The sequence below is a fragment of the Macaca nemestrina genome, chromosome 20 (assembly GCF_043159975.1).
Source record: "Macaca nemestrina isolate mMacNem1 chromosome 20, mMacNem.hap1, whole genome shotgun sequence".
NCBI classification, from domain to species: Eukaryota; Metazoa; Chordata; class Mammalia; order Primates; family Cercopithecidae; genus Macaca; species Macaca nemestrina.
In genome coordinates this window covers 53,572,122-53,584,787 of record NC_092144.1, presented here as the reverse complement: position 1 = coordinate 53,584,787, position 12,666 = coordinate 53,572,122, and the positions used below count along the sequence as shown (strand labels likewise).

At 47.0% G+C, this 12,666-nt stretch overlaps 1 long non-coding RNA gene across 2 annotated transcripts in view; it reads right to left on the bottom strand.

Moving 5' to 3' along the window:
- LOC105463861 (uncharacterized) overlaps positions 1 to 12,666 on the bottom strand; it is a 128,250-nt gene that overhangs the window by 223 nt on the left and 115,361 nt on the right. For both annotated transcript variants that reach the window (XR_011617605.1, XR_976573.2), the window contains 2 exons: positions 1,219 to 1,645; positions 60 to 149 (listed from right to left, as the gene is read on the bottom strand). This is a non-coding gene — a long non-coding RNA (uncharacterized lncRNA). The remainder of the gene's footprint in view (positions 1 to 59; positions 150 to 1,218; positions 1,646 to 12,666) is intronic.

The window sequence follows — 12,666 nt, the reverse complement described above, 5'->3', positions numbered from 1 at the left end:
TGGATGGTAGCAGAGACTTCAGGGTGCTCCACCCAAAAGTATTGGGGCATCACCATTACCTGGAGGGGAAGATGCACTGAGACGTATGAGGCTTCCAGCCTAGCAGCCAAGGTCCTCGCACAAACAGGTGGCTCGTCCCATCTGAGCAACTGCAGGAGAGATGAGTATAGTCATGCATTGCTTAACGACAGGGATATGTCTTGAGAAATGTGTCGTTAGGTGATTTTATCGCCATAGGAACATTGTAGAGAGCACTTACAAAAACCCAGATGGTACAGCCCAACACACACCGAGGATGGATGGTAGAGTTGACTGCCCCTAGGCTACAAGCCTGCAGTGCATGTTATGGTGTGAATACTGCAGGCAATTTTAACACCACGACAAGTATTTGTGTATCTATACACATCTAAACGTAGAAAAGGTACAGCATAAATACAATATTGTCATCTCCGGAGACCACCGTTCTATGCGCAATTCATCATTGACCCAAACGTTGCTATGTAGCATCTGCCTATCATGGGATAATTGACATAAGGGCTTGAGAGAACTCCAGAAGAAAATGGGTTAGCATTTTCCCAGAGCTGTTACCGTTGGGTCTTTCTTACCACCATCGCCCAATAAGGGCGAGGAGAGGAGCCACTGCTGGAATCTGCAGAGGAGAGAGAGAGAGACACATACACAGACAGAAATAGAGCTGGAGAGAGAGCCAGAGACAGAACGAGAGAGATATGCAGAGAGGGTTGCCTAACAGGAGCTCCCATCTCAGGCTGAAAAATGCATCCAGCCCACAATGATACTGGGGAGGGAGGTGGGGAACTAAAATTCCAAACTGATGTCCTCATTCTGGTCTGCAGTTGAGGTTCCCCACTGACTGAACCCCCTAGAGGCTGGAAGCAGGAGACTCCACTGATCCAGCCCCCATAGATCTACCATTCACAGTAGAGAACAGAGAAGAGGGGAGGGAAGAGGAGAAGCGAGTGAAGCTGGAGAAGGAAACAGAACATGTCTAGTACCATTCACTCCCTTGCCTCTACAGCATCCACCCTTTCCCTTTGTCCAGATGTAAATCAGAGTCCAAGCCGGGCGCGGTGGCTTGCGCCTGTAATGTCAGCACTTTGGGAAGCCGAGGTGGGAGGATCACTTGAGCCCAGGAGTTTGAAACCAGCCTGGGCAACATAGTGAAACCACTTCTCTACAAAAAATACAAAAAATATTTACCTGTTGTGGTGGTGCACGTCTGTGGTCCCAGCTACTCAGAAGGCTGAGGGAAGAGGATCATCTGAAACCAGGAGGTCAAGGGTGCAGTGAGCCAAGACTGTGCAACTGTCAACTCCCGCCTGGGTGACAGAGTGAGATCCTGTCTCAAGGGGGAAAAAATCGGAGTCCTCCGTGCAGATGACACACAATTCCAGTCCTTTCCTCTGTCACAGCAACAGTGTGTGTGATGATGACAATGATGTCCTCCTCCCATTATGCCGGGCACCAGTTCTTCGCCCACAATGAGAGGAAGATGGGGAGGAGATGGCTTCCAACACAGCTGCTGAGGTCCTGGGGACAGGGCTGCTGGTGCTCAGAGCTGCTTTCTTCTAGTACATTCCACATTGTCTTCCCACCTCCAAAACCTCCTTTGGATGTTATTTGTTACCTGCAATGTAACCCAAATCTTGGTTCTTATGGAGAATTAGTCTTGGATGGCCTTGTCTTTAGTGAGTTTCTATAGTTTTCCATGGAACAGGGCCCTGGCCAAGGAAATGTTACCCCCATGAGTTGCCTGCCTTCAAAAATAGCCTCCTTGTCCCAGCCACCTGACCTCCCTCTGTAATCAGATGCCGTTCCCCCGACTGCAGAGAGACCTCTCCTTTGCCTGCTGTTTTGGCAGCACGAGGGGCACAGGATGGCTGGAGGGCTGTCATGGCTTCCCACAGATCAGAACTAGGAAGAGATTCCTCATCCACAGCAGCCCAGGGCCATGGGGACAAGGAGCAAGCATTCTCTCAGTGGGCTGGCAGATGCAATCATGGGAGGGACCCACCCTTATTCTTCCTGTCTTGCCTGGATCTTTGCATCTGGCCCTGGGAAAAGTGACCTGATGGCCTGGCTGCTGGTTTATAAGATGTGTGGCATCTCCTGTGGGGTGACGGGCTACAGTCTCCCTCCTGGTGCCCTGATAAGCCACACACGAGCCATTGCGCCATTCTGAGAAGCAGCTGTCTCCGTGTCATGGGGCACCTGAGACGGTCAGTGGGTTCCATGGGTGTGAGTTAATTACCTCCTATTCTTTGCGTTAAGATGTGTCCCCCAGTGGAAATAATCCTGCATAGGTTCCAGAGCCACAGGAAAGGCCCTGTTCACGGAAGCACTGAGCAGGGTCCAGGGAAGTCCAGTTGGAACCCTCAGTGTGTGTCTATCCCTGTGAGGACAAAGCCCAGTCCCCTCCAGGATGGGATGTGTCCTGTGTGGCCAGCCTATCCATAGTGGTCAGGTAGTCCTCCTGTAAAATGACACCTTCCAGGGTCTTAGCCCTGGGCTGTGCCTACACTGGGTACAGTGTGCAGCCAGGCCAGTGCTGGGAGACTCAGTCCACTTGTGGTAAGGTACATCGCCGTCCTCCCTGTCCATGTGGCCATCTGTGCCTGGACCCCCTGAGCAAGCTCTGAGGGACACAGTCTGCCTGACACTGTCCACCAAACACCAAGAACCTCATCCTAACAGCACAGGTTCTGGGCTTAAGGGTGGGGACGGCATAGCTCACACTTTGTGCCCATCCCCAGAGGAACATCCATGTCTTCTCCCTGTCTTAATTTTACTCTTTTATTCTCTTCAAGTCCTTGACCATGTGGCCCACTCTGGGTTCATGCAATGGACCCAAGTCCATCCCTCCTTGCAGAACCCCTGAGGCTCTGCCCATCTGAAGGATTTCCCTACGTCACTCCTCAGGACCACCTGAAGTGGGCACTAAGGCAGCCACCGTCCACTTCTGCTGGGTGCCAGCTCACCGTGAGGACCCATCCATAAGCCTGGTCTGCAGTTTCCTCCTCTGTATGAGGTCATGGGGCTTCCCAGGAGCTCACAGATGTGGTAGAGGGAGGGGCAGGAGGAGAGGTGCCATGGGAGCCTGAGTCACTTGCTGGCCTTGGACCTGCTTGAGCCTGACCCCATGCTCAGCTCTCCTGTGGATGCTGGAGGCTGCTGTGCATACCTCAGGTTATGGTTTGGTAGCTCAGAGAGCACCAGGACCTGAACTTGATTGCCCCGGACCCAGGGATGAGCCAAGAGCTGCTTTCCGAATGATAAGAGTTACCTGCAGGAGGAGGCGCGGAATTTCTCTAGAACCTCCAGTTCTGCACTGTGAATCTTTTGGAGCTTGTGAAAAGCTCCATAAAATAATGCACTGGATTTGAAACATGGACTCTCTTACATTTGTTCATTTCTAAGTATATTCATCCAGGAGTTATTAAGAATAACATTTTGCAATTCCATTGGAGTGATTTACTGGGAAGCTCTGTGGTTCATTTCTTTCTTTTTCTGTTTTTTTTTTTTTTTTTTTTTTTTTTTTTTTTTGAGACAGAGTCTCACTCTGTCGCCCAGGCTGGAGTGCAGTGGCGCGATCTTGGCTCACTGCAACCTCTGCCTGCCGGGTTCAAGCAATTCTCTTGCCTCAGCCTCCTGAGTAGCTAGGACTACAGGCGTGAGCCACCATGCCCGGCTAATTTTTTTGTATTTTTAGTAGAGATGGGGTTTCACCATGCTGGCCAGGCTGGTCTCGAACTCCTGACCTCGTGATCTGCCCACCTCAGCCTCCCAAAGTGCTAGGATTACAGGCGTGAGCCACCACGCTAGGCCCTTAAATTTTTTTTGAGACAATGTCTCACTTCTGTTTCTCAGGATGTAGTGTAGGAGTGTAATCATGGCTCACTACAACCTGGACTTTCTGGGCTCAGGTGATCCTCTCACCTCAGTCTCCCGAGTAGCTAGGACTACAGGTGTGTGTCACCATACCCAGCTATATATTTTAAAACTATTTTTAGTAGATAAAAGAGTTCATCATATTGCCCAGTCTGGTCTGCAACTCCTGGGCTCAAGCCCCACCTAGCCCTCCTAAAGTGTTGGGATTACAGGCATGAACCACCATTTCTGGCCCCCTATTTTGAAATTTTACTTAATTGATAAATATTCAACACATACACATACACATGTGCATACTCAAAGAAAGCAGATGACTTTGAGATTATGACAAAGGTGGGGGCTTCATGATGGAATTAATGCCTTTATAAAAACAGACACAGGAGAATCGTCTCTCTCATTTTCTCTGTCTTTTCTCCCCCTCCCAGCCCTTCACCATTTGTAGATACATTAAGAAAACAGGCACCTGCAGGAAAGCCCTAGCCAGGACTGAATCAGCTGGCACCTGGACTTTGGACTTTCCAGCCTCCAGAACTGTGATAAATAGATTTCTACTGTTTAAGTCACCAAGGCGACAGTGTTTGTTATAACAGCTCAAGCCCAGGAATATACTGTCTGACCCTTGTTTTGAATGAAACTCTTCAGTTTCTTCATTAACTTAGCTGGCAGCTCTTGTCTGCAGCAGCACCAGAGGCCCCAAGAAAAGAGCTCCAGCAGGGCCTCAACCTTCAAGGATCCCATGGGGCCTCCTTGATGTTAGGACCTGGATGTCAGGTGAGGCTTCAGTGATACAACCAAAATGTGAAATCGTAAGTGTTTTTACTACTTACACTGGCGAGAACATGCCAACCTCGACACAACAGATATAGACTCTAGAAGGCCCAGACAGAAAGGAGAGAAGGGACCTGTTGGCTTTTTCGGGTCCAGGGTGTTATCTGACAGGTGTCCAGCAGGGAGCTTTAATGGATGTGTTTAAAGCAAGTAAACACTGGGGCATGGAGATCACGCTGTGACTGAAAGGTGGTCACTTTAAATTTGAGGGCAAATGTCAGAACTGTCAGTTGAAAGGAAGCAGCTGGAGAGAGGGGAGCCCAGCACACTAAGCAGGAGAGATGCCTCCAAGATTTTATCTCTGGCCACCAGATGGAGTCATTTGGACTGGGTACAGTATTTAAGACTCTGTCATGGTGACCAAGTTCTGCCTCTGAGATGAGGAAATTAAATGTACACCTTTAAAAATGCATGTTGAGGCAACATGAAATTATGAGCCCTTGTGACACCCAGGGACTCCAACAGGGTGTGGCACTATGTTCCAGAGTCAGGGTCCTGGATTCTGGTCCCCCGACAGTGAGAAATGAAGATGACCTGTCTCTGCTCCCCCTCTGCTCCCCGAAACTGATCTTTTCACCCCACACCTCCCTGTTCTGCTCCCAAACCCCCTTCAGTGCTCATCCCGAGACATCACTCCCCATATCCCAAAACATATCACCCCCACGGCATGCACAGTGTAGCCCAAAGCACACAAACACAAACTCACAGATAGTGACAAAAATCTGTGTTTGGGACATGTGATGGTGAAACAGGGAGGACAGTGAACTCACAGCCACAGAGACTGGGACTCCAGGGGCTGGAACATGATGGAGCTGTAACATAACATGTGTGAACTCACGTGAAATGTGAAGATTCCCGAGAAAAAAAACGCAGCCTGACCTGGGGGCCACCGCTGTACACACTTCCATCCCTGTCCACCAGAGGGCGGCAGAGTTCCTACTGGCCTGCGGCCTCCCGAATAGCTGTGGCGCTTTCTCAGCAGGGCCCATAGCCCAGCAGGGTCACCTCTGCACCCTCCAAGCTCTCTACACAGACTCTGTCAGCTCCTCCCTGCAGCCAGGCGGCCGCCCACCTGAGACTGCTCCCTCTGCAGGCAGCCCCCTACACGCCCTCCTTCCTGGGACTCAACCAAAAGGGCATCTCCCAGGGTGGCCATGGTGCACGTGATGCCACACTGGGTACTTTTTCCTTGTGACTTCCTTTCAACTTCATCAACTCCTTCTGTGACTGCTCTCTAAATACCTGCCCCTGCTTTTCTGTCCTGTTTTCTGGGGCATCCCAGGCTGAGCCCAGTGCTGACAGAACAGTGGCTGCCTGAGTGCCCATGGCATCCCCAGCAATCAGCCAGGCACCCTGTGACCTGCCCTCTACATTGGGGGGCTCAGAGAGCATGTGACAGTCCTGCTGGTCCTGAATCTGGCTAATTCAAGCTGCCAGGTGAAGCCAAGCCTCCCCTGGGTCAGGCTACAGGGAAATGGGCAGAGAGGGAGCCTCAGGCCAGACTTCTGTATGTCCAGAAGTAGAATTGCTGGATCAAGTAGTAATTCTTTAATTTTTTTGAGAAACTGCCATACCATTTTCCACAGCAGCTATAACATTTCCCATTCCCATCAGCAATGCACTAGAGCTCCAATTTTTCCAACTACTTGAAAACACTTGTGGTTTCATGCTATCGTTGTTGTTGTTTTTTATTAAAGCCATTGAAATGTGTGTGAGGTGGTGTATTACTGTGGTTTTGATTTGCACATCTGTAAGTATTAGTGATGTTGAGAATCCTTGCATGTCCTCATTGGCCATGTGTGCATCTTCCTTGGAGAAGTATTTTAGTCTTTTGTCCCCTTTTAAAGTTGGGTTTTTGGATTTTTGCTGTATTTGTTTTGTAGTACTTCGAGTCAAGTACAAATTGTGAGGTCCTGTTCCAGCCAATGGAAGCTGGACACAGCAGTAGGGTGGATGCGTCAGGTTATAAATGACCCTGTCTCCTTTGTTCGTGTGTGCGTTCATGGCAAGAATTCTAGCAAGCGGCACCCTTTCTGCAGAAAGTAACCTTTCTGAGAGAGCCTCTGTCTTAGTGTTGATCTTTATGACACCGCGCACCCATTCCCAACAATTTGGAGCCCCAGCGAGATTAACATTCGCCTCTGGGACAGTCTTTGGCCCTCTCTCATGGGGAGCTGCTCTGCTGCCCTTGGTGGCGGCTCCAGGAGGACAGCCGGGACCTACCCGGTGCGAGGGATATACTTGGATTCTCAGCAATGCAGGGAAAGAGAGAGGCTTGTGGGATCATGGTAACCAAGTGACTCCATGCATGGGCCAAGGTAGGAAGAGCCACAAGAGGGCGGCAAAGTACTTCCTTGGTGGTCAGCTTTTGGGAGGCTGAATGTGTATGCTTTATTATCAGCCTGTCGCTGTGTCCAGGCAGTGTGTGGACACAAACGGGCGGAGTGTAAGGAACCTCCAAACGGGAAAGGGAGGAAGGTTAACCTCCCTGGGAAAGAGAATCGGTGAAACACCTCTGGCATGACAGATTAAGCCTTTAGCAAGCCTTTAAGGGCGGGACAGATGAGACATCCCCGGTATCTGGGGGATTCAGCCTTCACGGGAAAGGAATAGGCAAAACATCCCTAGCATGAGGGATTGGACCTATTTGGGATTCAACATGGGAAATGCTTCTAGTAGGACTGGGACAGGAAGTAGACCAGGCAACAAGGGAGGGGAGAGTGACCAAATTCCTCCTGATAGTCCCTTAGGACTCATGCTAAAATATTGGAAAGAGGATGAGCAGACTAAACATAAGAGAAAACAACAGATGATTAAATATTGCTGCTTCCTCTGGACCCAAGAGCCAGTCTTAAAACCTGCCATTTTCTGGCCAAAATTTGGTTCAGATGAGGATTGGGTCTGTCAACTTTTAATAATGTAAGTTAACAACCAAAGCCCCGTGTCCCCAGAAAAAAATGGATTATCCCCTATGCTAGCAGCAAGGGCCTGCCCTTCTTTACCCCTTAAATGACTTAAAGAAGGTAACAGACAGAAACAAAAGGCCTGAGGGCAGTCAGAGAGATCCTTTAAATTATCGTCCCGTGTTTCTGAAACTCAATGCGCCGCCGCAGCCCGCTGCGCTGCCACCTCCTCCTCGGAAGTCCCGCCTTCTCGTCCTCCTAAGGCGGAAGTCCCGCCTCCCCCTACTCCTCCGGAGGAAGTCCAGCATCCCCTCCTCCTCAGGCGGAAGTCCCACCTCTCCCTCCTCAGGCGGAACTCACGCCTCCCACTCACCCTCCAGGGATCACTCTGAACTCGGAGGAGGCGTCTGGCCCTGAGAAATTATTGTCTCGGGGGCTTAATCATCCCCGTTGTCCATTTAAATGTCCTTCCTCAAAAAGAAGGCTCCAAAAAGAGATAGAACAATGTAAAAGGGACATTCAGAATCTTCCTTTTCCTTGCATTCCTAAAGAACCGACTTCCCAGCTCTTCCCTCTAAAACAAAGTTCCACAAGGAGGGGGCACAATTGGCTTTATAAATGCTCCCTTAACTGCCTCTGAGGTCCGAGGCCTGAAGAGAGAACTCAAGCCCCTGCTAAGTGATCCAAAAGGCATGGCAGAACAGATCGACCAGTATTTAGGTCCCCAGCTGCATACCTGGATGGAGTTAATGTCGATCCTAGGTATCCTCTTCTCTAAAGAGAAGCGAAACATAATCCACGGAGCCACTATGGCAGCCTGGGAACGTGATCACCCTGCTGGCCAGGATAATCGAGCAGCAAATACTAAATTTCCCGCTCAAGACCCACAGTGGGATAATAATGCAACCCACCAAGACCATATACAAATTTACGAGAATTAATTGTTAAAGGGATTAAAGAATCAGCACCCTGACCTCAAAATCTCACTAAGGCCTTTGATGTACAACAAGAGAAAGACGAAAGCCCCATGCAATTTCTAATTTCTAAGTATGCTAATTTCGATCTAGATGGCCCCCTAGGACAATGGATGCTAAAATTGCATTTTGTCACAAATAGCCTAATATAGCAAAGAAGTTACAAAAAAATGAAAAGAGGGAAAAATCCGTCAATCAAAGAGCTTCTAGAGGAAGCACAGAAAGTATATGTCAGGAGAGACGAAGAAAAGCAAAAGCAAAAGCAAAAGGCAAAAATATTTTGGCAAAATTTACCAGGGCAAACAGTCCCAGAGTACAATTTCAGCCGACACCCTGGCAGCTGGGGATGTAAAATGGCAGAAGACAGAATCGAGATTGAAGGGAAAACAGTCATAGCAAGTGTTGTAAAGGGTGTAAACATAAGAGAGAAGAAAAAGAACAGACAGGGAAGTTCCGGAATAGGGAGAAAAGAAGGGCAAGACAGATGTTACAACTGTGGAAAGTTAGGCCACTTTAAGAGAGAATGCCCTAAGCGACAGACTACAGGGGGAGCTCCTCCGCTCATTCCTGCCTTTAAAGAGGAGGAATGGGGGGAAGGGGGGTCAGGGGCTCTTTCTTTTCTACCTCGAGTCCCACCAGGAGTCCTTGATAAATTTAAAGGTGGGACCTAAGCATGAGTCAATTACTTTCTTAGTCGACTCAGGCATGACTTGCTCCTCCCTAGGTGTTCCACCAACAGGGTTAACATATTCTTCAGAGGAGTTGTTAGTCTCTGGAGTAAAGGGAGAAGGATTTAAAGAAAAGATTTTAGAAAGTGCCAAGGTAAAATATAAAGCCTGGTCAAGTAACATTCAATTCCTATTAATTCCTAAAGCAGAAACTAATCTACTTTGGAGAGATTTAATGTTAAAATTAGGTATTGGTCTGCAGGTTAGCCCAAGAGGGTTCTTAACCTCACTAAATTTGCTAACTGCAGCAAATAAGCTGAAAATTCCCACTGGTGGCTGGTCAAAAGTAGGAGACCGAAGGAGGTTACAGATTCCCCCAATCCAAATAAAATTGAAGACTCCAGGGGGAGAGTGTAAGGAATAAATAGTATCCTATCTTCTTGGAAGGGCTGATAGGGTTGAAGCCTGTAATAGAAAGACTTATAAAAGATGGGCTCCTCAAGCCTTGCATGTATCCCTATAATACTCCCATTTTACATGTCAAGAAACCTAACAGGTCATACCGATTAGTACAAGATCTTAAAGCTGTTAGTGAAATAGTGCAGATTACTCACCCAATCATGCCAAATCCCTACACTTTTTTGTTTTGGAGACAGAGTCTTGCTTTGTCGCCAGGCTGGAGTGCAGTGGTGCCATCTTGGCTCATTGCAACGTCCGCCTCCTGGGTTCCAGTGATTCTCTTGCCTCAGCCTCCCGAGTAGCTGGGACTACAGGCACCCTCCACCATGCCCGGCTAATTTTTGTATTTTTTGTAGAGACAGGCTTTCACCAAGTTTGCCAGGATGGTCTCAATCTCTTGACCTTGTGATCTGCCTGCCTTGGCCTCCCAAAGTGCTGGGATAACAGGTGTAAGCCACCGCGCCTGGCCCATCCCTACACTATTCTAAGTAAAATTCCATATAGTCATCAGTGGTTCACTTTCTTAAATTTAAAGGATGCCTTCTGGGCATGTCCTTTAGCAGAAAGCAGCCTGATCTGTTTGCCTTTGAGTGGGAGGACCCCCACAGTGGGCAGAAGCAACAACACAGATGGACAGTTCTGTCTCCAGGATTCGCAGATTCACCAAACCCTTTTAGTCATGCCTTAGAGAAAGTAATAGAGAAGGCTGCTATCCCAAAACAGCTACATTTACTTCAACACATGGATGACATCATTCTTTTATCTGGAGAGGATATAGAGAAAGTAAATAAGTACACCATCTATTTTCTAAATCACTTATACACTGAAGGGTTACCAGTCTCAAAAGAGAAGCTCCAATATGTGGAACCAGAAGTCAAATATTTGAGCCATTTAATTAGCGCCGGCAAAAGAAGAATTGGTCCTGAGCGAGTGGAAAGAATTGTGTCCCTGCCACTGTCCCAGATCAAACAAGAACTTAAAAAGTTTTTAGGAGTAATTATATACTGCCGATTACGGATCGAGTCCTATGCATTAAGAAGTAAATTATTATATGAAAAGTTAGCTAATAAGGGGCCTGACCCCCTTATATGGTCCTCTAAAGAAGTAGATCAAATTAATAAACTGAAGCATAGACTAATGTCTGCTCGTTTTAGCTTTGCCTTCTCTTAAGAAGCCCTTCCACCTTTTTGTTAATGTAAGTAATGGAGTAGCCTTAGGGGTGCTCACTCAATAACACGGAGGCTGGTGACAACCAGTAGCTTTTCTGTCTAAGATTTTAAATCCTGTGGCCAGTGGGTGGCCCCAGTGTATTCAATCTATTGTAGCCACAGCCATATTAGTAGGAAAAAGCAGAAAAATAACCTTTGGCGGGTATTTGACCGTGAGCACATCTCATGAAGTCAAGGCCATTTTGAGCCAAAAGGCAGGAAGATGACCCACTGATTCCAGAATTTTAGAATATAAGGCGATTCTGTTAAAAAAAAAAAAAAAGGATGACTTAAATTACTTAACCATAACAACAGATAACTCATTCAACCCTGCAGGTTTCCTAATGGGAAATCCATCGCTACAGACAGAACACTTGTGCCTCAACTGAATTGCCTACCATACAAAGGTCCAGCCAGATTTAGCTGAGACCTCCTATAGATTGGGGCAACACCTATTCATAGACAAGTCCCCCTGGGTGTTTAAGGGGGAGTAACACAGTGAATATGCAGTAGTAGATAGAGAGACACTCGAAGAAATTAAATCAGGATAGTTACCCAATAGCTATTCTGCTCAAGCTTGTAAATTATTTGTCCTCAGTCAGGCCTTGAAATATTTAAAGGATCAGATAGAAACTATTTCCACAGATTCTAAGTATGCCTTTAGGGCAGCACACACACATTTGGGAAGATTTAGGCTGAACAAGGTCTTATAAATAGTAGGGGCAAAGTACTTGCTCATAAGTCATTAGTAGTTCATGTCTTAAATAACCTCCAGCTACCAAAGGAGATAGCCATCATGCATACTCCTGGACATCAACAGGATTTTTCCTTTGAGAGCCAAAGGAATAAGCTTGCAGATCAGATGGCCAAAAAGGCTGCAGTTTTAGATATGCCCATTTTTCATTTAATTCCCCACCTTCCTTCTCCTACTGTTGTTCCTATCTTCTCCCTGGCTGAGAAAGAAAAATTAGCTGAAATCCCAAAGCAAAAAAAAAAAAAAAAAAAAAAAAAAAAAAAAATTCAGAAGAAAGCTGGATACTTCCAAATCAAAGAGAGATGTTATCTAAACCCTTTAGGAGGGAAGTATTATCCTATTTACATCAACGGACTCACTGGGTCCCCAGGCCCTATGTGACACAGTTCTCAGAGTCTTTAGGTGTATTGGCATTTATACTCTAGACAGGCAGATCACAAATGGCTATCTCATCTGTAAGAAAACTGACAAACATGCTTTAAGGAAATTACCTCTCGGAGGAAGAACTCTGGAGTTAAGACCATTCCAAAATGTCCAAGTCGATTATACTAAAATGCCACCTATTAGTTAGCTAAAACACCTGCTAGTAATAATTAATCACCTTACCCATTGGGTAGAAGCCATCCCCTTTTCTAAGGCAACTGCCAATAATATGGTAAAACCATTAATTGAGCATATTATACCCAAGTTTGAAATAATAGAAAATGTTGCCTTAAACAATGAAACCCATTTTACTGCACATATTATTAAAAATCTGGCCCAAGTGCTAGACATAGAGTGGGAATATCATATTCCCTGGCATCCCTTATCCTCCGAATGAGTAGAAAGAATAAATCAAACCCTTAAGAATCATCTGACTAAATTAATTCTAGAAACTTGTTTACCATGAACCAAATTGTCTTCCCATTGCTTTATTAAGGATCAGGATGGCTCCCCAAAAGGATACAGGCCTGTCTCCATATAAAA